Here is a 26,521-nt window from a genome sequence, read left to right as displayed (position 1 = left end):
ATGGAGAGAACAATTGCAAGGGATATGTTTATGATAATTTGAGTGAGTAGATGGAGGGGTGTACTTTGCTGGAATGCTGGTTACAGATGGGAAGATAAAGAAATTTTAAGACAGGCAAATCAACGAGGTGCTAATGGATGTGGACTGAATACACAAGTGAACAGTGTGAAAGCAATACCTAGAGATTACTTGAGGAGACAATAAAGGAGAATCAAACAGCAAAACAAATATTTGAAGGACAGAAGAATGGATTGAGATGAGGACTGAAAAGTTGTGATGGGCTGGAGTTGATGGGATTCTCTTTGTCCCTTGAGGTAGACCCGATCAGGGGCTGGCATTAGAAATATTGGAACTCTGCTTTACTGATAAAGGTCCAACTTTTCCTTCCTCTCCTTTTGATATCAAAGAGAGTTGAGGTGGGATCACTTTAACACCTTCTTCATTTCCTGGCTTTAAGTCACGTTTTGGCATTAGCTTCTCTTCTCCAAGGTCATATTTGTAGTTTCTCTACAGATCCTCAGACAGAAAGGTGAGGTGTTTAAAAGACAACAGGCAGGATATAAAGCAGTGGATGGTTTAAAAGAATATAATAGTACTGGATGCTTTAGTTTGATTTTCTCTATATCACCTGCCTTTAATTTTAATTTCTTTTGGTCAGTACTTGTACTCCTTTTCTACATAAGAGATATAACATTGAACGTTAAAATATAGTATTAGGAAACATAATATTGCCTCTTACGCTGAAAGAGAATACTCTGAGGTATAACTGCTGTATGCATTGTAAGCTTTGCAATTATTCTTCCAACATCATCCAGTATATCCATTATAACTGCAATATATACGACAGTATAGAAAGTCGCCACATCAACCTCTCCCTTCATCTTCAGGGTTTCCTAATTTTGGAAACACATAGCTTTAAATGGGAAGAAAAAAAATACATATCCAGATTTCCCCCAGTGAAGGATATTCCAGATGCTCATTTCCGTGGATAGAGAAAAATTTCCATGGATAGAGAAAAATTCTCTCATTGGTCAGGGGGAATGGCCAGGGTAGGGCCAGAGGAGGAGGAAAGATGGATGTAAATGGGCTGAGGCAGGAGGCTCGAGCTGAAGGAGGCGTGGCCAAGGGTAGAGGCCTAAAGGTCCTAGAGTCCCAAGAAGTAAGTCCACGTTTTTGGAAGCTCCCTTGTTGTGAATGTTATTGAAACTTTCAGGTTCCCCTTTGTGCACCATCTAGAGGTGTTGTTACAATATGGATGACTATAAAACTATTTTTTAAATAAATATTTTTTTAAAAAAAAAATCATCCTCGGTTTGGGATAGCAGCGACCTGTTGTTGCTATGGTCATATTGTGGCACTATTCTTCAGCAATCATGGAAGTAAAGGAATAAGCAGTGAAGAATAGCAGAACAACAAATCACCCACACATGTCTGTGGGGAGAGGGAAAGAGAGAAACAGAAGCACAGAAAAAGAAGAGTTTCTTTCCCCTACTCTGTTTTATTTATTCTGAAACAGAATTCAGAAGATGGAAAGCCTTATAAAAGGAGACTTATGAACAGCTATAATTCGGCACTGATACATTGTGTAACCTTTTGATAAGTGTTTTTTTTTTTAGATCTTCTGGCTGGACTACTTTATAAAGTTTAAAAATAAAGAGGTGGAAGAATGTCATCTTTATTTGTCTGTACTTTTAAAGAGTACACTTCACAGGCCATGAGAAGAGCCAGTATGAAGGGGGAAAAAATGAATTTCCCTATTTACTGAACGTTGCATAGTGCTTTGAAAAGAGAACTGGAAACAACGGCCTAGTCAAGCCAGGAAGAACGGAAGAAGGATGTATTTAAACCTCTATTGCATGTACTGGAAAAATCCTTTCACAAGAAGGGAATTCAAGAGGGACACAAGTATTGCCATGATCCCTATGTCAGCCTCCAGCTGTGACAGTATTAAATAGCTGCCAAACAGCATGGGAGAAAGGAGCTGAATTAAGCCTTAGATGTCAAGGTCTAGCAGGTCACCACATCGCATGATGTGTTGCAATGTATCATGACTTTTTCCCCATTGCCAGAGCTGGGGTGGGTGCAGTTTTGGCATGACACATCCAGCCACAGGCCCGCAGTTTGACACCCTTGGTCTAGCAACTCAGAACTCATTTCATCGAGAATGGAAGGGCCTGTGTATATTGGAATCAGTGTGCCCTGGACTTGGTCTTCACAATGAACAGAGCTTTATCCCCTCTTTTAATGTATATTTATAGCTTTTATGTACACTGAGAGCTTACGCACTGGAGACAAATTCCTTGTGTATACAATCACACTTTGCCAATAAAGAATTATATTCTATTCTATTCTTTAGTGACTGACAATAGGATCAAAGGCTCTCAGTCCAAATAACTAACTAAGGTCTGTATTTGCCCACCAGAAAGCTTTCCTTTTGATGACACCCAATAGCTTATCTTCATTGCAGTGGACGAAGATATAGCAATATCCTAGTTCAAGATCAAATAGACCTCTATCAACTAGGACAACTGCACAGGACTTAATGTGCTGCTTTGTCTCAAAAGACTGGCATTCAAGCTTCCTAAACTGAAGGTTACATCTAGCTGGAAAAAAAAAGGATACCACTCTGAAGAAAAGCAAGATATCTTCAATAAACCCTTCCAGGATCCCCTATGTAAGCAATTCAAATTGCATCAGGGAACAAAGATGATATTAAAACAGCACAAGGATGACCTTTCCAAACAAGATTGTGTGCAGACGTTCCCCATAATTCTTCCCATTTATACTGCTGATCATCAGTCTTGGTAAAGCAGTGATAGATGTCCCCACAGGGTACCTCCATAAGATAATGTTGTCAGAACCATTAATTTTTCCTAGATCGTTCTTTTTGTTAGTCAGAGTAATAGGGATAAGCATGCCAATGAGTCATCCGATCTTCCTTTAAACCTATTTAAATAATGAAAGGGAGCCTAGAAAATTTTTACAGCGCCATCAGCTGTTTGGTAGGTCAGACCATTCATCCAACCCAGTCAACTCAATCACCACCACAACCAACCAGAATTTCTTTCTTCTGAAACCCACCTTTTATGCCCTACGTTTCTCAGCTAGGTTCTGTAAGATCTACCTGTATGAGCATGTTTCCAGCTAATTTTAATTTAATTTAATTTAATAATATTTCTATTCCGCCCTTCTCCCTGAGGACTCAGGGCGGTTCACAGGGCAAGAATAAAATACAAAGTTACAAATATTAAAAAGAAATTAAATAATTGCCCGATTTTAAAACAATTGATATATTACAATTATAAAACCCCAAAGATAATATTAAGAATACAAGAATAAAAAAAAAACCACCAATCCCCATCAGGCTAGGCCGGCTTGTACAAACAAAAACATCTTGAGATCGCGACGAAAGGAGCGAAGATCGGGCGCCATCCGGAGCTCTACCGGTAACTGATTCCATAGTTCCGGAGCACCCACAGAGAAGGATCTCCCCCTGGGGGCCACCAATCGACATTCTCTGATCGGTGGCACCCTGAGGAGACCCTCTCTGTGGGAACGCACAGGGCGCAGGGAGATTGATGCCGGCAGCAGGTGTTCCCTGAGGTACTCTGGCCCCCTGCCATGTAGGGCTTTGAACACCATTACTAGTACCTTGAATCTCACCCGGAAGGCAACTGGTAACCAATGCACCTCACGGAGCAAAGGTGTAATGTGGGAGTATCGGGAGACTCCCAACACAACTCTTGCAGCTGCATTCTGTACCAGTTGGAGCTTCCGGGTGGTCCTCAAGGGCAGCCCCATGTAGAGAGCGTTGCAGTAGTCCAGACGAGAGGTCACGAGCGCATGAGTGACCGTGCATAAATCATCCCGGCTTAGATAGGGCCACAACTGGCGCACCAGGTGAACCTGGGCGAACGCCCCCCTAGTCACAGCTCCTATATGGTCTTCCAAGGTGAGCCATGAATCTAGGAGGACTCCCAAGTTGTGAGCCCTATCTACGGGGGGTAATAGTTCACCCCCCATAGCAAGAGGTGGAATGTCCGAATAAACCCAGGATGAAGGTATGCAAAGCCACTCAGTCTTGTCGGGGTTGAGTTGAAGTCTGTTCCTCCCCATCCAGACCTGAACCGCCTCCAGGCAATGGGACATCACGTTGAGGGCATCACTGGGGTGGTTTGGGGTCGAAAGGAAAAGCTGGGTATCATCAGCATACTGATGATACCCAACTCCAAAACCACGAATGATCTCACCCAGCTGTTTCATGTAGATGTTGAACAGGAGAGGCAAGAGGACCGACCCCTGAGGAACTCCACAAACGAGAGACCTCGCGGTCGACCTCTGCCCTCCTGCCAACACCGACTGTGAACGTCCCTGGAGATAGGAGGAGAACCACTGTAAGACCGTTCCTCCCACTCCCAATCCCCTGAGACACCGCAGCAAGATACCATGGTCGATGGTATCGAAAGCCGCTGAGAGGTCTAATAGGACTAGAACAGAGGAATGTCCCCTGTCCCGAGCCCTCCAGAGATCATTCACCAGCGCGACCAATGCCGTCTCCGTGCTGTGCCCGGGCCTGAAACCCGATTGGTACGGGTCTAGATAATCCGCTTCATCCAGGACCAGAGGGAGCTGATGTGCCACCACACTCTCAACAACCTTCGCAAGAAAGCGAAGGTTGGAGACAGGACGGAAGTTGTTCAATACAGCTGGGTCCAAGGCAGGCTTCTTGAGGAGGGGCCTCACCACCGCCTCTTTCAAGACGGCGGGGAAGCTACCCTCATTCAAAGAAGCCGATATAACTGCCTGGAACCAGCTGCGTGTCCTCTCCCGGGCTGCATAGACCAGCCAGGAAGGGCACGGGTCCAATAAACATGTGGTGGTGCTCAGCCTCCCCATGATCCTGTCCACTTCCTCCGGAGTCACAGAATCAAACTCCTCCCAGGTGATATCAACAAGACCGCCCGTGTCCTGATCGTCAGACTCTGCCCAGTCAGAGTCCAGACCAGTCCGAATCCGAGCGATTTTGTCCAACAGATGTTGGTTAAACTCCTCGGCACGACCCTGCAAGGGATCCTCCCTCATGTCCTGATTTAGGAGGGAGCGAGTCACCCTAAACAGGGCGGCCGGGCAATTATCTGCGGACGCGATAAGGGTGGTGAAGTGGTTAGACCTCGCCTCCCTTATCGCAGCGAGATAAGACCTAATGTAGGCTCTTAGTCGCAATCGGTCGGATTCGGATCGGCTGGATCTCCAACCGCTCTCTAGGCCCCGTCTCCGACGCTTCATCTCCCGGAGCTCCGCGGAGAACCATGGAGCTCGACGGGATCTGCACCGGGTCAGGGGCCGCAGGGGTACAACTCGGTCAAGAGCCTCAGTGGCCGTCCTTTCCCAGGCTTCCACTAAGGCATCTGCCGAGCTGTGAGCAAGGGAGGCAGGTGGGGACCCCAGCACCGCCTGGAACCTCTGGGGATCCATTAAGCGTCTGGGGCGGTACCATTTAATTGGTTCCACACACCCATGGCAGGGGGTGGCAAGACGGAAGACCAGCCGCAGGAGATGATGATCGGTCCATGACAGGGGTATAGTAATTGGAGAGCCCCCACCAAGATCATCTAACCACCGTCCAGATAAGAAAACTAAGTCAAGGGTGTGGCCTCCCTCATGAGTCGGTCCCAAAATTACTTGCGTCAGGTCCATGGCCGTCATGGAAGCCATGAACTCCCGAGCCAACTCAGATGATCCTCCCAGCAATGGTAGATTGAAGTCCCCCAAAACTATAAGTTTCGGGAACTCAATCACCAGCCCAGAGAGGACATCAAGCAGCTCAGGCAGGGCTGCTGCTATGTGACTAGGCGAAAGGTACACCAGCAGCAAGCCCAACTGCGCACCAGGGCCGCATCTCAGAAAGAGAGACTCACACCCGACTATCTGGGGAACGGTGGCCTCCTGCAGACACAAAGTCTCCCTCATAACAACAGCCATACCCCCACCCCTACCCTGAGCCCGAGGCTGGTGTAGCACCCAGAAACCTGGTGGGCAAAGGTCAACCAGAGGAATCCCACCCTCTGGGCCCAACCAAGTCTCCGTGATGCAAGCCAGGTCCGCCTGCTCACCCTCGACCAAGTCACGGACGAGAGGAGCCTTATTAGCGACAGACCTGGCATTCAGGTACACCAGCCGGAGCTCGGGAGGCTGCACATCCTCACTCCCGGGACCTTGGGGCGGAGCCAGAGGGTCGGAGTGCCCCACCGCTTGTAAGCAGCGGAGAGGCCTTCCCTGAAATCGATACGGCCCTCTGCTCCTACATCTGCTGCCATTCCCTGATGTCGTGGGAATAGGTAACCCCACGACCAGCCCTGAAGCCCCGGAGGCAACCGACCCCCGCTTCTCCCCCCTGCGATCTACATCAGCACTGGCCTGAACAGAGGTTGTTGGACCGCCCCCTTGTCCAAACAACCAAAAGAACCCTCCCCCCTCCCTAACCCCCTAAAAAATTTAGACAAAAAAATAATCAGGGGCCTCTTGTTAGGTCTACGTCGAAGGCCCCTACCCGTGCCCAGCCAACTCTCAGGGTCCCAATAAATGGGCCCTTCCTCGAGGTTATAATCGGCTAGAAAGGCGGGTCGCACCCAGGAAGGGGGAGCACCCCTGAGGGCGAACAAGTCCGTGGAAGAATATTTAAGGGAAGGCATAAGAAGCAGTCCGGATAGAAGGCAGTCCATAGATAATAGTCCGTGAGGAGGATCTGTTCAGAGGGTAGATAGGTGTCCCAGACCTCCGCCCAGCCGCTGCCACTCAGCTGGGTAAACCCCCCCAGGCAGGACCACCACCGTCCTCTCACGACGGCCGCAAAGCCAATTCTCAGGGGGATGGTAGTCTGGAACAACCACTCTGGGTATAGCATGCCCCATAGAGCTCTCAAGCCACCCTCTCACGATGGCTAATACCCAGAGTTCTCTGAATCCTTTGGGGATGTTGTGTAAAGGACAATGCACAGTCGATTGTAAAGGCAGGAATAAAGCAAGGTAACAAGCCATCATAGTCAGATCTGCTAACGGCCAAGTCCCCCGCTGCTCCGCCATTCCAGGAGGTTGTAACTGACCACAACTCCATGGGCCCTCAGTTCTATAGTTATTAGGACCTTCCAGACTGTGGTCAACAAAGATTGACTCCCCCAAGTCCACTAAGTTCCCCGGAGCCCCCTCGAAATCCAGAGACACCAACCAGGTGTCACCTAGCCAAAAGTGACAAATGTAAAAGCACGCAAAAAGAAAGGAAAAGAAAAGAAAACTCTGTGCAAAATTGATTCTAGTTTGTATTAGAATATCACTGGGACATTCTGATGTGGGTTGGGTTTGGGTTGAGAATTTGAAAAAAAATGTACCAGAAGATGACAAGGCTAAGTACTTTGATGATGTTGCCAAGAAAACAACATGGAAGCATTCATGAGAATTAAAATCAACTTGAAGAAAATACTATCTCTTACGTACGCTTATGGGTTGAGAGTAAATTGCAGTGGTGCTGCTAAACCCAAAATATATAGTACTAGTCTGCAGCCTTGTAGATCCTCCAACATTTTCCAGCTCTGAATTCCCAGACGACCCCCCCAAACATTTTCTAAACAGGCTATGTTCATGTATTAAACTGATAGCTAGATGAATTTCCATTAGACAAATGCTACCGTAACTTCAAATTGCTTTCCCAAGGCTAATTGCGACCTTCTGAAACTAGGGAGGATTCCTTCTGAAAGAGATGCTATGGCCCATTCCTTATAGGACAAAACCAGTGTGTTAAATGGAATAGAGAAACCTATCCCCACTCTGCTTGTGCAGACTGTGCATCCTCAACACAGCCAAAATATTGTTACTATTATTTTAAGTAAATAGACCAAACTTTAGATAGACAAACTCTGGAGCAATGATAAGGACAATAAAAGGACGTAGCCTTAATGAGTGGCAAGGAGCAGGCAAGCAGCAGACAGGAGACAGGACATAGGAGACAGTTGGTGGATTTGCCAAGAAGGTGGGAAGTTAAAATGGGGCAAGGAAGAAGTCATGAGGAAGACAAGGAAGCAGGTGTTAATAGCAAAGGCAAGGATGCAGATGACAACATGGTAGGAAGATATCCAGGAGAAACAGGAGAGATGTTACTTTTCAGACCCTCAAAAAACATATGTGGTGGGATTGTGATAGCGCACAAAAGATATGGGACATGGTGTTTAGGGAAATTAGAGAACTTTTGAAGGTAAATTTAGATATGTCACCGAGGATTGCATTACTGTTACTGGTGGAAAAACAAGATATAAATGAAGCAAAAAGGGAATTGATTGTAAATTTGATAATGGCAGCTAGATTAGTGATGGTTAAATATTGGAGATGGAATTGGGTTATTCAAAGAAATGAGTGGTATAATGAAATATGGAATACGGCAATAAATGATAAATTAACAACAGAAATTAAATTTAAAAAAGGGATGATTAAAGTAAATAATTATAATGAAATATGGGATGATTTTATAAAAACAGTCTTGGTGGAAGGTAAAGGTAATAAACCCGCTCAAGAATATATACTGTTTTGGAGGGGATAAGGGCACAATTGAAATATATTGTATATTGTTGCTTGTTCTATGAGAAGAAATATAGGTAATAAAAATGGTCTCCAGGGGTGTGGGTGCACTGTAGTATTTGTACTTTTTAATACTGTTTTTATTTAGATTTATATGTGTTATGTTTGTATTATTTGTATTTGAATAAAAAAAAATAAAAGACCCTCAAAAAAGCATTACATGGCTGACATCTCGAGAGCCAAGCTCATCATTAGGAGGTCATTTAAAATTTAAACTTTCATCAGATAAAAATCCAACACTACGTTCTCAGAAACTACAGTACAGTATTAGACTTCGGAAAACACCAACATAAATTGCACATTGTTTATATCCAACGACAAAAGACTTTTCAATACCTATGTAGTAAGCTGTTTTAATGTAGCTCACCTATTTATAGATGGTAGTATTTAATTTCTTACAGGCATAAGATTTTTATGTGTAGTTGTTTAACATTGCTAATTCTGGTAGTGAAGACTAAGTTGTAACAAAATCAGCATTATAATTTTTGGTTAAATATACAGTTGCATTAATGGCCTTCAATAGGTCTTTGAGAGACTAACTCTCAAACTTTAGTTGTTGTTTTTTTAATTCCATTTATATCCCGCCCTTCTCCGAAGACTCAGGGCGGCTTACAAGCTTAGCAGTAGCCTTCATTCTATGTATATGCCTGCTTATTAGGGCTTTCACACACACCCCAAGCGGCATTATTACAAAGTCAGCTTAATTGTCCCCAACAATCTGGGTCCTCATCTGTGTCCTACCTTGGAAGGATGGAAGGCTGAGTCAACCTTGAGCCTGGTGGGACTCGAACCTGCACTAATTGCAGGCAGTTTTTAAATACTAAATAAGAATATATATAATTTCAAAAACTGTGAAGGTACAAAGTTAATACATTTTATTGCAGAAATCAAACAGGAATTAATTTACATTAAGTGTATATTTATTATCTGATTTAAATAGATATATATTACACATAAAAGGTAAAATTCCTTCTAGCAGCATTAAAATCCCAGTGAATATATTGGTTCTTGTAGGTGAGGCTGCATCTGTACTACTTTAGTTCCCACACCCACCCACTGCTCCTATGTACCTGTATTAGGCAAATTAGGATGACATTACATCTATCAGTATGCTACTTTCTACCCATTTTATCCTGTAGAGCAAAATTCTCTTGAGGGCTTCTGACATGTAAGGCCTGATCTACCCGCTATTGCAAAATGAGACAATAATGAGGCAGAGGAACCCTGAGGTTATGCAGGTCTGCATATTCTTTCCGTCAATTTTAGTTATTGGTGAGGCCACAGATTACATTGCTTTTGCTCTTCCCACATAATGAGCCATATGTAATTTTATACTAGTTTTATGGACAAGTTCTCTCTCTGCGAGGGCATAAAATTTTGCAATGAGGACAGAAGCAATTGGAAAAAAGGTTGTCTTCAGGTGGCCTTTCTTTGCCACTTAGCCTTCTGGAGAAGCTATCCTATGGGAAACTCATCACTAGGCTTGCAGTCATTCCCATTGGTTTGCCCAATCACCAGAGGTGCTTTGACCCATCCAGAAGCCATTTATCTATAGCTTTCTCTGGCATTTGCATTTATTGGACATGAAATTGGCTCTTGTGAATTGGTGGGGGCGGGGGAGGAGGAAGCATTGCAATTCCTCTATCTGCTGACCACACAATGCCACAAAATCGAATCATTATGCCACCTGCTACCGGGTAATTTTGCAGGAGAGCATCAAGCCAACCTTAAGAAATTATTTGGACAGCAGATACACACTCTACCAGTCTAACCTAATTCAGTATTACTTATCTTGCCAACACCTCATTACATAGCAGTGAGAGCACCCGTCCTACTAGGTCATTTGGCAGCCGGTCAAAGAAAACAACATTATTTGACCATGAGGCTGTTGTGTCTTATCTTTATTAGGTGTTTTCGCTGTTGCTTTTAAGGGTTTAGTTTTGCTTTGTTTTTGGCCATATTCACTGGGTTTTTTTGTTTTTGTCAGTATCAATGAGCCAAATATGCTCAAGCTTAAACAATTTCTAATTTTTCCAATAGAGGTTTATAGTCTTGGATTTCCAATCTCTGTTTATTCACTTGTTATTGCTAGGTTTGCATTTTGGCCCTCAACAAATATTGTGTCAATGTGACTCTGGTGGAAAATGTAGAGTGTCAGTCAATATATGTAATTATCATTTTAACAACTTTTCCTCCTCCTTGCATTCAGGCACCGTGAATCAGCTATACATACAGCCTTTTCAACTGAGGTCTTTTTGTGTGCAAAGGGTAATGTACTTTTTTACCTTCCAGAAGAGCTGGATTGTTCTCTGGACAGTTTTATGTAGCATGTAAATAAAACAGCAGCTTCAGCAATTAAATCTTAGAATGACTTTGTGCAAACTTAGATGTCAGCTGGTTAGATCAAAGCATCAGACTTTATTTCATTTCCTCAAGTAAAAAAAAAATCTTCAGTTTACATCCTTGCTTATTAAGGTGCTTTTTATAACTTTCTCTTTCTTGCGTATGATCGCCATCGTCTAGACTTAATGGCTTGTAGGAGACTAAATGAGCTTGTTGTTCTGATGTTTAAATAACATCATCCTGAAGACCTATAAAAGTTATACCTTTACTTGCTTATCCAAGCTCTACTCAGCTTTAATTATTTATATGAACAGACCAGTATTGTTAGAAAGCTTCCACAGATTCTACATTTTGGAAAGGTATCCTGCAATTGAAAGAACATACTCCATTCCAGTTTGGCATTACTGACACCCAGAACAGACATGTCCCAAGCAGGAGATCTGACTCAGTTGTCCTAATTTAATCTTTCCACTCCTTCCTGTTAACCTTATATAATTGCTTGATGACAAATGTATAGAAGTTATTAATGTAATAAGTTTAATCCTCCTGGCTGAATGACCAGTGCTCTCCATGTTGACTTTGATTTAGTAATAACTCCAAGGGCATTCCGGCAATTTATTTGAACCAATCCATCCATCCACCTTATTTGTCACCATCTCTTTCTTCTAATTTCAATAGCTTTGCCAATCATAAGCATTTTTCCCCCTAATTCTTCATCTGCTGTGTGTTTCTGCTTGTTGACTATCAAGTCAAGGACCTGTCAGTTTCTATTGGGCCTTTTACTGATCGGTTGATTCTTCTTGCAGTTCATAGTACACTTTGTAATAGTCTCCAAATATATAATTTGAAGTTAGTTTCTTTCTCTCAGGGTTTCTCTGTGAACCTTTATAGGGGTACATCCCACTGCACTGGAAAATACTTTGTTTTAACTTTCTGATATTTAGTATATTGAAAGTCCTTCTCTTTCATGATCTCGTCTAACTGAGAGAAGCCTTTTTCCATTGCACTGGCTCAAAATGGTCCAAGGCCACCCGAATTGCTTTATCAAGGTGAATAAGGTGGCCTCTCCACTTCAGTGAAGTGAAGCATGTTGCATCCATCACCAAATTGCTTTGTCAAATAGAATCTTTGTCACTTCACACAAGTCTACCGCTATTTCTCCAGCATATTGTCCATCTTTATTCTTGAATTTTGAAAGAAAACAAAGCTATCAATCACTTTCACTTCTTTGCCTTCAACTCTAATGTGTAAGTATCCATATAAGCAGAAGCCTGCTACACATTTAAAAATAACTAAATGAACTCTATGCTCACTGAGCACGCGGGTTGGCATTATCTTCTTAATGTGCAGCTTTTTGCTCAGATTTTTCAATTTTACTTTCACAATGAGGTCTTCTAAATTTTCTTCACTTTCCCTTTCGGACTGTATGCCCACTGAGCCATTTAAAGGTGCAGGAAATGCAGCAAGTGTTAAAGCGGTACCACATCTGTGCCAACAAATGGAGAACAAACTTTGGTAGCCTAAAGCTAGGGAAGTAACAGCAGGCCAGTTCAGAAGCGTCTAATAATTTGCAGCAATGTGGGCCCTTCTTCCTCACAGTCTGAATCTTTCTGTATCAGACTCCCCAGTGACAAATGATTGTAATTTGGCTGGTATGGCATTTCTGTAGTCTTAGTCTTGCCTATCTCCCTGGATGTTCACCATTTCATGGAATGGTTCCATTTCTCCATCATTCCCATTACGTGTGAGGGTTCCTCTGGGTTCAGCCAATTGAGCGTTAAAGATTTTATTCCTTCTTTATATACCACCTTCTACCAGAGTCCCTGACTTTATCTTCCCCTTCAATTATCACAGCTACATTGACAACTCTTCATCCATCTGCCCCTGCTCTTAATAATAACATGTGAGAATCTTTTTTTCCCCCAACAGTCTAGTCAAGGTTTCTGATTGGAGGTGCTCTCATCATCTTCTTTTAAACACGAGCAAGGCAGAGATTATTGTATTCCCTCTTGATCATCCCCTCTCATCTCAATCTCAATTTCATCTCATCACCTCTTCTCCTTTCCCCTCCTTTCCCTTCCCTTGCCCTCCCCTCCCCTCCTCTCCTCTCCTCTCCTATTTCATATTTCACCAACAATTTACAAGGAGGGCAAGCAAATGACCCAAATTTATGTTATAGAATTTTCAAATTCAGTCTAGTTTTTATCAGGTTTCTCCCTTGTTTTTTCAGCTTTCCTAATACTGTCCTATCTATCTGAAGACACTAGAACCAGCCACAGAGAATAATTACAGGAATAGCTACAGTTATTCCTAACACAAGCAATTTTAGCTTTTGCTGTCTTAAAATATCTGCTATTATATTTTTTTCAGATGTTTCAATAATTATTTTTAAAATGTTATTTATGTTTTTGGGAAATAGATTCCTATTTTAATAGTAACATTATCCCTTATTAATTGGTATAAGTATTGCTTTTCTTCCTCAGTTAAGTTATGTATAAACATTTTTTTATCCTTATTGATCTGATAACCTAATACTAAACCCTACTGCTATATGTATTCCATTATTAATTCTAAAAAGTCCTTTGGCTCAGTAACAGTTAAGTATAACAATGTTAGACATTTCAAGGGACACATCTATACTGAAAGTTCTATACATATTACTCTGTTTGAATTCTCTCACATCTACAAACATTATTTTCAGTAGCGTATTGCCTTATTATATTTTATAACTTACTCTAACTCCCCTGTTTGCTTAATATTCTCAACATATTAGTCTAATTCTCTATTATGCATTCTTTGAATTTACTTTACTACTTTTCAGAAATATATCTGGGTTCTATTTTTTGGGGGGGACCAGATTTCCCTTAATCTTCTCTGGTGCAGTATCTCTTGCATAGATATATTCAATTTACATACGGGAAAAAGATGCCAAGTAACAACACCCCCCAAATTATACACATTATCCCATTCTTCCCTTTGATGGCCATTCATACCATACAAATTTCCACAAAGAGGAATCATACCTAAAGTTTGGAAAGTTCAGTTATTTGATTGATTGATTGATTGATTGATTGATTGATTGATTGATTGATTGATTGTGTGGCATCAGATCAGTCTTGCCTCTTACAGATCATAGAGATAGGTTTTCTCTATAAAACTCAGTCTCCAACCCAGTCTTTCAAATCTTCCAACAGTGTGCCAATTGGCTCTGTAAGTCAGTGCAGAAATTTATGGGATTGAGTCTCCAAGTAGCAATCAGATCTTTTATAAGAAAAGGGACAAAAAGAGGAAGGAAGCACTTTAGCACAAACACTGCTTCAGCTTCAGTAACAAAGATACCAGTGCTGATCAAAGGTGTCCTAGAGCCAATTTCTGATGTGGTTGAATATATAAGACCTGCATTGACTCATTCTCAAGGGTAGAGGAGCATGGCTTAATATTAATATTAATATTACACATGTTTATCTTACTTCTAGCAGCAACTTCTCCCCAAGAATATTGCAACTTAAAAAGAACCTTACAAATGGAAAAACTTCAATAAGCATTTCATACAACTCTTAAGTAGAATGACACAACAGAAAATGCAAATACTCAGAAATGCAACACTCAGAATTGCAAAAGTCTGTAGCACCCTGTGGATATACGTATGTATATGTAGGCAGGTGTGTGTGTGTGTGCACACGCGTATTCTCCAAGAAATTCTAAAATGTCAGGGAGAATTCTAAAAAAAAATTTCATGGCTCCAAAATGATATCAGTGGAGGTTCCATGAATAGATTTCCCAGTGTGATCATCCATCAAGTAATCAAGATAGTTTCCATGCCAACGCCACCTGGTTTTTTTTGTCTTTTAAAAGCATTAAAGTTGCCCAGAAACTCTTCAACAGTGTACCACATTTGAGTCATTTATTTCTCCCCACCTTCACAAATAAGCATCATTTGCACTAGAGAAAATAATCCAATTCCTTTGGTTTGTGGCCAAACAATATAAACCTAGTAGGTTATCTTGATGTCTCATAGGAGAAGTGGAGCAGCTTTAAAAAGTGTGAAGAGGGGACCACCTTTGATTCTGACATTTAATGAAATGCAACAATTTTTCTCCCAGTGTGCCATGCAGAAGAAGAAGAATTAAATTTTCCTTATCCTTGGTCATAATTATTAAAATGTGGGGCCAGAGTAGATGTTAGAGACAATAAGGATATTGTGGGGAGAAAGGGTTGTTCCCAATGGACTTGATATTACTGGCCAACTCAGATAGATGGAGGTGAAGAATTGTGAGCAACAATACAAAACTCCCATTAGATATAGATATTGCCTTAGGTTGCATGTTCTGACTTATTCTCTTCTTTGTCTTCATTTACCTTATACAACTAGACCCTAATATTCAATACCGCACACACATTCAACCTGTAGTATGAGACCCTGGATTCATCATTATCTACTATTTCCATTGGTACAATGCTAATTTTCAGCTCTTTCAGACTGGAAACCACACCGTTTGCCCACTTGCTCCAAGCCAGGGCACATCCAAAGCTGTGGCAACACCTTTTCTCTGCCATGTCTGCATCTTGCCCTCATTTTGCCATAGCCTATAAATGAGTCCATCCTAAATCATCTTAGCTGCATCCAGGTCAAAATAGCATTTCTCTCCTTATTTTGACACCTTTCAAGGACAGTCTCAAGCTGAACAAAAAGGGGTAATATGTCCTCATTCATTAACTTGAAAGGAAATTAGGTGAGGACCCAGACAATAAGGTCAGGATGGGGATCAGCAATGAATGCAACAAATTTTAGTATATATATTTTTATGCAGTGTAATGATGGGTGAGAGCACTTCAGTGCAGCAGTGGGGAAGAAACATTAACAATCTGAAAGATAATTGTTTTCTCACGAACATGCACAAGGGATAAAGCACAATTTTATATATATATTTTCCCCATAATTTAGTTTAAAAATTAGTAGATATATAACAAATAAATATTTGAATATATTGCAGATATCTAAAAGTTGGGTAAGGTGGACATTTATCCCTGACTAGCAGTGATAATGGCACTCCAAAATAAAGGAAACAAAAGAAGAAATGTATTTTAGGATACATCCTGCTGTGTTCATAACACAAGGTGCAAAAATAAAAGCCTGTACAGTATAGTTAGTCATGACCTTCACTATATACAGCTCCATAGATTCAGAATGCCATAGAAGTGCATATTGACCTCAAGATTCTGGTAATTGTCTGATTGAGTCAGCATGATTTAACCTAAAATAATTTAAAAACTGCTCTGATTCAACACAGTCTGATTTATAAGAGAGACTTTGTTAATATAACATATATACAATACATATCTATCTATGCACATATAATATATATGTGTGTGTGTGTGTGTGTTTGTGTGTGTGTGTGTGTGTGTGTGTGTGTGTGTGTGTTAAGTATTGTCAAGTCTTTTGAATACACCTTGCTAATTAAATCTTTCTTTCCTGTTTTGGCCTAACCCAAGGCTATCCACAGGATATAGTCACAACTTATGACAGCTCATTATTTGTGTAAATTATTCAAATTGCTAATAAAGAATTTAGGGAGGCTGATATGGCCATTTCGAACTTCTTATGTTCTCATCAGTCAGTCATACCCTTTATCTGAGATTCGAACCTGGGCTGATTATATATTAGGCAGTTGTTTTAACTCCTGAGCCACAGGTTCTTTCTCTCTTTATTAGCTAAGAAGCAAGGGAGATATATGTGTTAAGTATTGTCAGAAGAAGTTCGAAATGGCCATATCAGCCTCCCTAAATTCTTTATTAGCAATTTGAATAATTTACACAAATAATGAGCTGTCATAAGTTGTGACTATATCCTGTGGATAGCCTTGGGTTAGGCCAAAACAGGAAAGAAAGATTTAATTAGCAAGGTGTATTCAAAAGACTTGACAATATATATAATACAAATGAAGATAAAGACAATAAGAAAGGTGTGGAGGGCAAAGGAAAGGGAAAGGAGATATGGAGAAAAGAGAAAAATAAAGCAGCAACTTCCAGCTTTTTTTGGTGTAGTAAATTAGAAAGTGAAGTCTCAACCTTCTGCTTTTATACAATTAGTAACTCCCAGCTATTTTTATTGCAACAAACTAATCAATCATCAAAACTCAAAGTGAAAGTTTGATTTTTCTGTTTCAAGCACAAAGTCTAGAAGGTGTCTCCAAGTAGAAACAAAACTGTTTTATCTTCTTTTTCTTAATTAGGACTGTTAATTTTGCCATATCTGCCAGTTCCATCACCTTTTCCATTCATTCTTCCATTGTGGGAATTGATATATTGTAGCCTTCCATTTTTCCATATGTAGAATTCTCATTGCAACATATGTATAATCACAAAGTTCCAAAAAATTTTTTCAAGATCTTTATTCACGAGCCCTAAAAGAAAAACCTTGCTTTCAATGCTCTTTCAAGTTATAACTCGGTGTAAATTTCAATTGTTCCATCCACATGTTTTCTCACTGCTCAAGCATTATATTGTAACTATCACCAACAGGCTCTGACTCAATGGAGCATCAGTTGGCTCATCCCAATGAAACAGATTCACAAATCAAAGCCACAAATTGACATATGACCTTGCCCTCTTGATGGTTTAAAGTACTTGTGGAGCAATGAAGAAGGAATGCCCAAGGTGACATTAAAAATGGGTTGGTAGGGAACATGAATATATATACATATTTTCGTATGCAGATGATGTTGTATTTTTACCATAGGACCTGAATGCTTTGCAATGAATATTAGATTATACACTGCAGACTATGGATCTGAAAATTAATAAATCAAAGACCAAAGTAGTTATGTTTGACAGGAAAAATGGAGTGAATTATTGCAAGCTGGACTAAATGGCAAATAACCTGAGCCAGTAGATAAATATGTATACCATGGCACAATGCTTATTAAAGTTTGGGAAATGGATGGAGAAAGGTTAAGATGTGCAAATACTAGTAACCATGTTGTGAGATTATGCGGCTTGTGCAGTGAATATTTATGGAAAGAGGCAAATAGGTATGTGTATAAGAATGTGTTTATGCCCAATTTGTTATAAGAAGTGAGGATCGAGTATATCAGGAGAGAGAAAAAGTGCAATGCAAAGTGAGTTTTTGTGAAGTACACGTAAGGGGGAAGGGAGAAACATAAGGGAGTGAAGTTTGCCTATGTGAAAGCACAAGAGCATATTAGCTAGGTTGGTAGTGGAACGTTTGCAAGAGAAAAGCCAATCTTGATGAATCTCCAAATCCCAAGACACAGGATTAAAAAACAAATGGTAGAATCTGGGACTTGGGGAGGTATGGCAAATTGAGAATGACACTGCAAAGGCAGAGGCAACAAGTCTTATTTGGGGAAGAAATACATGCAAGGTGAAGTAGCAGGTAGCCCAACTCTCACCTCCTCTTCATCACCTGCCAAGATGATGAAGTAGTGAGAGTTTGAGTTTTCAATTGCTGGAAAATGGGGCTCTCTTAATTGGTTGCCTTGCTTTAGGCCTGCCCAGTAGCTAGCTGCAAGATAAGCTTTCAGTTCAGGCAGTGAAGGAGGCAGTAGGAGGACATTCAAGGAGAAAGTAGGAATGCTCACAGCTGCAATTCCTTTAATTTTCAGACATACTGACAAAGGTTAATTGCCATTTCTTACATGATTACTTTCTGCCTTTCACCTGCCTCTAATATAAGCTGTCAGTCTTTTAAACACTTGTAGTTTTCAAGCATGAAAAACAGTTTTCCCAACTTCTCTCTCTCTCTTCTCTGAATTAATGAACCAAAATGCTTATCAGCAGATTAGAATATTATTGTCATGCACACATGGTGAACTCCCCCCCCCAATGCCCCAAAAGGTATAAAATACATATTAGGCTAATTTGGCATAAGCCTAAATATTTAGCCATCAAGGTCCAAAAGCCTAACATTCTCACTCCAAGGTTAATTCTTCCTTTGAATTATTTCTTGCAACAAGTTATGCTTTAAAAGTGGCTTACAGTACATGGATTTTATTAGGATGCTAATGTTTCTACGTGTATTTATAGAAACCTTTCTTCTAGTACTTTGCCATGTGCATATAATGGAAGACTTATCAGGGCTGTAATCAAGACCAGGAATTTTTTTAAAAAAACATCTTGAAAAAAGGCAGTGGCAATCTATTTTCACACTGTAGCCAGGATAGTTTCTTCAGCATATTGGCAAAGTCACCCAGAGTCAAGCTCAACCTGAAGAAGACTTTATCTATATAATGGACTATGGTAATGTGCTCTCCATGAAGTTAACCCTCAAACTTACTAGAAAAATTTAAGAATGCAACTACTGGAATATTACTCTCTTATCCACTTTTTCATTTGTTTGTTTTGACAATTCATTGGAAAAGAAAGAGGAAACAAGGAGTCAAATGACTGTAAAATAATCACGAAATATTCTAAATGCTGAAGTCATAGCTTCTGACATATGAGGTTCATCATTATCTTGGACTGTGCCATTCCAGTATGTCCTAGAGTAGCTTGTTTTCAGTAAATTAATTATGCACCTAAATTATTCTCAGTTTTTCTCCTTAACTCCTTTTCATCTTCATCTTATGTCCTAGCTTCAGAATAACAACATTATTTGGGGGGAGGGATATCTGACTTATATAAATTTAAGGCCACATTTTGGTCACCACAATCTAAAAAAGATGTTGAGACTCTAGAAAGAGTACAGAAAAGAGCAACAGAGATTATTAGGGGACTGGAGGCTAAAACATATAAAGAACAGTTGTAGGAATTGGGTATATCTAGTTTAATGAAGAGAAGGACTAGGAGTGTCATGATAGCAGTGTTCCAATATCTCCATGGCTGCCACAAAAAAAGAGAGTCAAACTTTTCTCCAAAGTACCTGAAAGCAGAACAAGAAGCAATAGATGGAAACTAATCAAGGAGAGAAACAACTTAGAACTAAGGAGAAATTTCCTGACAATTAGACCAATTAATCAGTGGAACAACTTGCCTCCAGAAGTCCTGAATGCTCCAGCATTGGAAGTTTTTAAGAAGAGATTTTTTTTAAAATCCCATTTATATCCCACCTTTCTCCGAAGACTCAGGGCGGCTTACAATCTAAAGCACAAATCAATGTGCTTAGCAATAGCCTTCATTCTATGTATATGCCTGCTTATTAGGGCTTTCGCCCCCCAAGCAGCATTATTACAAGGTCAGCTTATTGCCCCCAACAATCTGGGTCCTCATTTTACCTACCTCAGAAGGATGGAAGGCTGAGTTAACCTTGAGCCTGGTGGGACTCGAACCTACACTAATTGCAGGCAGCTGGTGTTAGACAACCATTTGTCCGAAATGGTATAGGGTTTCCTGCCTGAGGAGAGGGTTGGACTAGAAGACTTCCAAGGTCCCTTCCAACTCTGTTATTCTATTCTATTCTATTCTATTCTATTCTATTCTATTCTAGTCTAGTCTAGTCTAGTCTAGTCTAGTCTAGTCTAGTCTAGTCTAGTCTAGTCTAGTGTCTGCCAACCTCAATGGGCATGATAAATATTTTTAAGGCTAAAGGCAACTCCATATCTGAACCTTCACACTGGACAGGTCACAATAAAATTCCATGGTTAATTATTTATTGCATTTTCCTGTTCTTTCCTCCAAGAATATCTTATACACTATCCTATTCCTCTTTTTTAATGTCATTTAGATTACCTTTTTGGTTTTAGGGTATTTGAATCTTTCCCAACCATCCACTGCTGTACTCTAACAGCTTTCTGAGTATATTTTTTTTCTTGATCCCATTTAATGTTTTTTCAGCCACTCTGCAGTTATTAAGATGTAACCAATAGTTGTTTACAAACACATGTATCACACACATCACTGAGATACATACCTGTGGGGGCTGATATTGGCTTATCTATTTCCTGAAAGAACCCATGTTAGCAAGCTAATACCTTCAACAGAGTTACTGGCATTATCCCAGCATAGAGAAATACCAATAACAAGGTTACAAAGAATACAATCTGTTAAAAACAGATCATGCCAAACCAACTTATCCAACAAAATGGGTTTCAATGTGGAGAAAAGCAAAGCTTGACATTTAGGCAGGAAAAATCAAAGGTACAAGTACAGATTGGGCAAGACCTGGCTTAAAAACAGTAACTATGAGAGGGACCTTGGAGTCCTAGTGGACGATCACTTAACCATGAGCCAGCAGTGTGCAGCAGCAGCCGCCAAAAAAGCTGATACAATCCTGGGTTGTATAAACAGAGGCAGAGAATCAAGATTATGTGAGGTATTAGTAACAATTTATAAAACCCTAGTAAGCCCACACCTGGAATACTGCAGCCAATTTTGGTCACCATATCACAAAAAAGATGTTGAGAGTTTGGACAAAATTCAGAGAAGAGCAACTAAGATGATCAAAGGCCTGGAGACTAAAACATACGAAGAACAGCTGCAGGACTTGGGTTTGGCTAGTCTAAAGAAAAGAAGAAATAGGGGAGACATGATAGCAGTGTTCCAGTATTTGAGGGGCTGCCACAAAGAAGAGGGGGTCACATTATTCACCAAAGCACCAGAGGGCAGGACAAGAAACAAAGGTTGGAAACTGATCAAAGAGAGAAGCAATCTCAAATTAAGAAGAAACCTCCTGACAGTGAGGACAATTAACCAGTGGAATAACTTGCCCCCAGAAATCGTGGGCGCTCCATCACTGGAAATTTTTTAAAAAAGGCTAGACAGCCACTTGTCTGAGATGGTATAGGTCCTCCTGCTTGAGCAGGGGGCTGGACTAGAAGACCTCCAAGGTCCCTTCCAGCTCTATTCTATTCTATTCGAATATTTGTATAAGATGTCAAATAATACTGTCTGTTACACAGACAATCCCTTTGTGTTCTGCTTGCAAAGAATTCTTTGTCTGGGTAAATAAAAATAAAAATAAAACAGAAAGATTATAGGTTAAGAGCATTTGCAGATGACTTGGTTGTTACATTATCTCAACCGATTCAATCGGTTGTAGATTTGATGGAAATTATAATACAATATGGGAAAGTTTCGGGCTTTAAGGTGAATAATAATAAGACTAAAATTTTATCTAAAAATATGACTAAGAATGAGAAGGATATGTTAGCAAAATTGACAGGTTATGAAATTGTGAAAAAGATTAAATATTTGGGGGTATATATTACAGCTTCTAATGTGAAATTATATAAGAATCATTATGAGATGTTATGGTCAAAAGTACAAAAGGATTTAAATAATTGGAAAAAATTACAATTATCTTTGTTGGGAAAAATTGCAGCTGTTAAAAGGAATGTTTTACCAAAGTTTCTCTTTTTGTTTCAAATGATACCTATTTTGAAAAAAGATGCCAATTTGGATGAATGGCAGAAGGGTATTAATAAATTTATCTGGGCGGGGAAAAAACCGAGAGTTAAACTTAAGATTTTACAAGACGCTCGGGAAAGAGGAGGACTTAAGGTGCCTAATTTGAAATTATATTATGATGCAGTGGTTTTAACACTGGTTAGTGATTGGCTTAATTTAACCAATAAAAGTATACTTTATATTGAGGGATGGGATTTATTATATGGGTGGCATGCATATTTGATTTATGATAAAAAAAGTTGATAAGGCCTTTAAATCCCACATTTTAAGAAGTGCTTTATTGCGTGTTTGGAAAAAGTATTATTATAAGTTAAATTATAAAATACCAATTTGGGGGATTCCTGGACACGCAATAGAGGGGGTATCTATGGGTGTGAATTTGGATATGATTTCTTATAAGCAATTACTTAGATTGGAAGGGAGTGACTGGCAATTAAGGTCACTAGCCGAGCTAAAACAAGAAACAAGAGCCTTGGTGGAGCAGTGGGCTAATGCCTCCTTAAGTAACACCAGCTGCCTGCAATTAGTGCAGGTTCGCATCCCACCAGGCTCAAGGTTGACTCAGCCTTCCACCCTTCCGAGGTAGGTAAAATGAGGACCCAGATTGTTGGGGGCAATTAAGCTGACTTTGTAATAATGCCGCTTGGGGTGTGTGTGAAAGTCCTAATAAGCAGGCATATACATAGAATGAAGGCTACTGCTAAGCTTGTAAGCCGCCCTGAGTCTTCGGAGAAGGGCGGGATATAAATGGAATTAAAATAAAAAAATAAAAATAAATATCGTACAGTCTTGGTTTCAGTATACTCAATTGCAAGTTAGGTGGAAGTTAGACCAGAAGGTTGGTTTGACGCTGATGGATGAAAATTTGGTAAAACAGATCAAAGATCAAACTTGAGCGCATATAAAGAGAATTTATAGTGCTTTAATAGAATTGGACTCGGAAACGGAATTGGTGAAAGATTGCATGGTAAAGTGGGCTCAAAATATTCAAGAACCAATTCCATTGGATGTGTGGGAGGTAATTTGGGTTAGAAATGTAAAATTTACTCAAGCTCAAAACTTAAGAGAAAATTTTTATAAAATGTTTTATAGATGGCATTTGGATCCTAAAAAGCTGTCTTGTATGTATTCTAATTTACAGCCCAAATGTTGGAGATGTGGTAGTTTGGATGCTACCTATTTTCATATTTGGTGGACTTGTAGAAATATAAAAGCTTTTTGGATTAAAATTTGGTGGAACATTCAAAAGATTTTTAAGAGAAACATAAAGTTTACTCCACAATTATTTTTATTGGGTGTTATTACAGACTGTGACACTAAAGAAATTAATTTGATGCTGAATTTGATAACAGCTGTGAGGTTACTGGTAGGGCAATATTGGAAGAAGGATTGTCTGCCTACTATAGAGGAATGGATGCTTAAAGTGTCAAACTTAGCAGAAATGGCTAAGATTTCTGCTTACTTGAAGGATCATTCACAAGAAAGATACATTTCGGTTTGGAGAAGATGGATAGATTATATTCAGGAAAAATATGGGACTAAAAAGTTCCATTTAGCTTATGAGTAAATTTTAGATTGTTATTGTTATAATTTAAAGTTTTTCTAGAAGTTGGTATTTTAGAGTGTTGGTAATTATGTTAAAGGCGGGTTAAAGTGTATTATGTATTTGGTTTTTTATATAGTTGATTAATGTTAGTTAGATTATGATTATTATATATTTGTAACCCTGTAATCAGCTTTGGGAAGTGGGGGAGGGGGGTTGGGGAGGTTTGGGAAGGGGATAATATTGTAACTTTTTATAAAACTTTTCAATAAAAAAAAGATGTCAAATAATGCTGTCTGTTACACAGACAATCCCTTTGTGTTCTGCTTGCAAAGAATTCTTTGTCTGAGTAGGCTAGACAGACCTCTTGTCTGATCCTGGAGACTATTTTGATGTACTTATAGCCTAGACAAGAGACATCATTCAAAGACATACAAGCATAAAAACAAAAATCCATGAATGTATCTAATTCATCTTCATAGTTTAAAAACAAAACAGGTTTAAATCAGGTTGTCAAGATGATAACCTCAGCTAAAATTGCCAATAAGCGTATATTAAAATTCTTGTCATTCAGCTATCAGCTATCAGCTCATAATTGCACACCAAACAATACAGTCCTGAATTGAAAAACAACCCAATCTCGTGGAACAAAAACTTCACTATACCTTCACTATACTTGTTTCCAATTAGAGTTATTATCTTCCACCCTTCACTATTTTCTTCCTCACCTCTTCCATCCCTCAGCTTCTTGGTCTGTCTCTATAGGCAAGCGTAGAAGGACTAAAAAGAATATGGAAATAATAAATCATGCTAGGGTGAGCAGCCTGTTTCAAAACTACTGCTACTGTTGAAACATTTGGTGACCAGAACTTTAAAACATATATTTTCTAGGTGGGTACTCCTTCAAACTGAAATTGATTAATATCTTCAGTGGGTGACCTGGTGCCCCCAAAGGTCCATTGTTGTAGAGAGTAAAGACGTGACCTTGACAGAAATATGCAAAAACCACTACCTAGGTAGAGTGGACTGAGACATTATTTAAATCATGGGAAACAAAATAATATTCAGAAGCAGCCAGGGCTTTTTTTCTCATAGAACGCTCAGAACGGAGTTCCGGCACCTTTTTTGGATGGAACCTTGTAGGGTAGGCAAGGCGGGTTGTATGACATGTGTGAGTTCTGGCACCTTTTTTTTTTTTACAAAAAAAGCACTGGAAGCAGCTCATGCAAACCCCTCCCTGATTCACTGAAGTGTAAGAAAGAGGGGTGGTACAACACAATCAGACTTGCGAGATTCTGCAATTATAGTTCTGGTTTTCTTGGGAAGCTGATTATCTCATACTGAGCTTAAGGTAGGAATGGCAGAGCAGGCTTCTGGGTCAGGATCATGGTTGGGGGTCTGGCAGCATAAAATCTGAACTTGGGATCTTTGCCATGAACCCCTTCCTTGTCTGAATTGGTTTACATTGTCTAGAGGATGGGCTTCTGGCAAGACATGGGTTGTCCCTTACAAGGATTAGGAAGAATGTGCTTGAAAGACATGTGGCTCAGCTCATCCAAAGGGCTTTAAATTAAACTGGAGAGGGAAGGAAGCCAATTTGTATGGCCAATCCAAAAGCATAAATGCCAAGACAAAAATAAAATAATTAGGAAGGGATTAGTGAGAAGGAAAGGAACCCAGGTATAAAACAGGAGACATGGGAAGAAAATGCAGAATCAGTTATAAAGGGTTCAGATGCCTATACACTAATGCTCAAACTATGGGGAACAAACAGGGAAAACATGAAGCCCTAGTGCATGAGGGCAGGAAAGATACGGTACTGTTTCTGTTACTGAAACTTGATGCGATAGTACCCATGATAGGAATATCTTACTAGAAGTATATAATTTGTTCAAAAGAAATACACTCAACAGGGAAAGAGGAGTTGCACTATGGGTAAAGAATTTCTACAGCTGTGCAGAAATATTTCATATCAAGGATGAAAGCCTTTCTTGAGAGTATTTGGGTAAACATTGGGGAGGGGGGAGAAATGACATTATTATAGGTGTGTTATGGCCAACCAACCAACCAAAGGAAGTAGGTGGACTTTTTGCAAATCAAGTGTGCAACAATTACACCACTGTAGTAATGGAGAACTTTATCTACCCTGATATCAATTTGAAACCAGACTCTGCAGCAAATGGGGGAATGAGCCTGGCTGACAAGTTAATCATTCAAGTTAATCATTCTGTACCAGCTCCAACTGGTACAGAATGCGGCCGCGAGAGTTGTCTTGGGAGTTTCCCGGTACTCCCATGTTACACCTTTGCTCCGTGAGCTGCATTGGTTACCAGTTGTCTTCCGGGTAAGGTTCAAGGTTTTGGTTATGATCTTTAAGTCCCTACATGGCATGGGTCCGCGATACCTCGAGGACCACCTGCTGCTGGCGTCGACTCCCCTCCGCCCTGTGCGCGCCCACAGAGAGGGCCTCCTCAGGGTGCCTCCTGTCAAGGAATGTCGACTGGTGGCCCCCAGGGGGAGGGCCTTCTCTGTGGGTGCTCCGGCATTATGGAACCAACTGCCGGCTGAGCTCCGGACGGCATCAGACCTCCGATCCTTCCGTCGCGGGTTGAAGACCCATTTATTTGAACTAGCGGGTCTGGCCTGA

Source organism: Vipera ursinii (assembly GCF_947247035.1).
Source record: "Vipera ursinii genome assembly, chromosome: 1".
NCBI lineage: Eukaryota > Metazoa > Chordata > Lepidosauria > Squamata > Viperidae > Vipera > Vipera ursinii.
The sequence above is the reverse complement of the archived record's forward strand: the minus strand, read 5'-3'. Positions refer to the sequence as shown.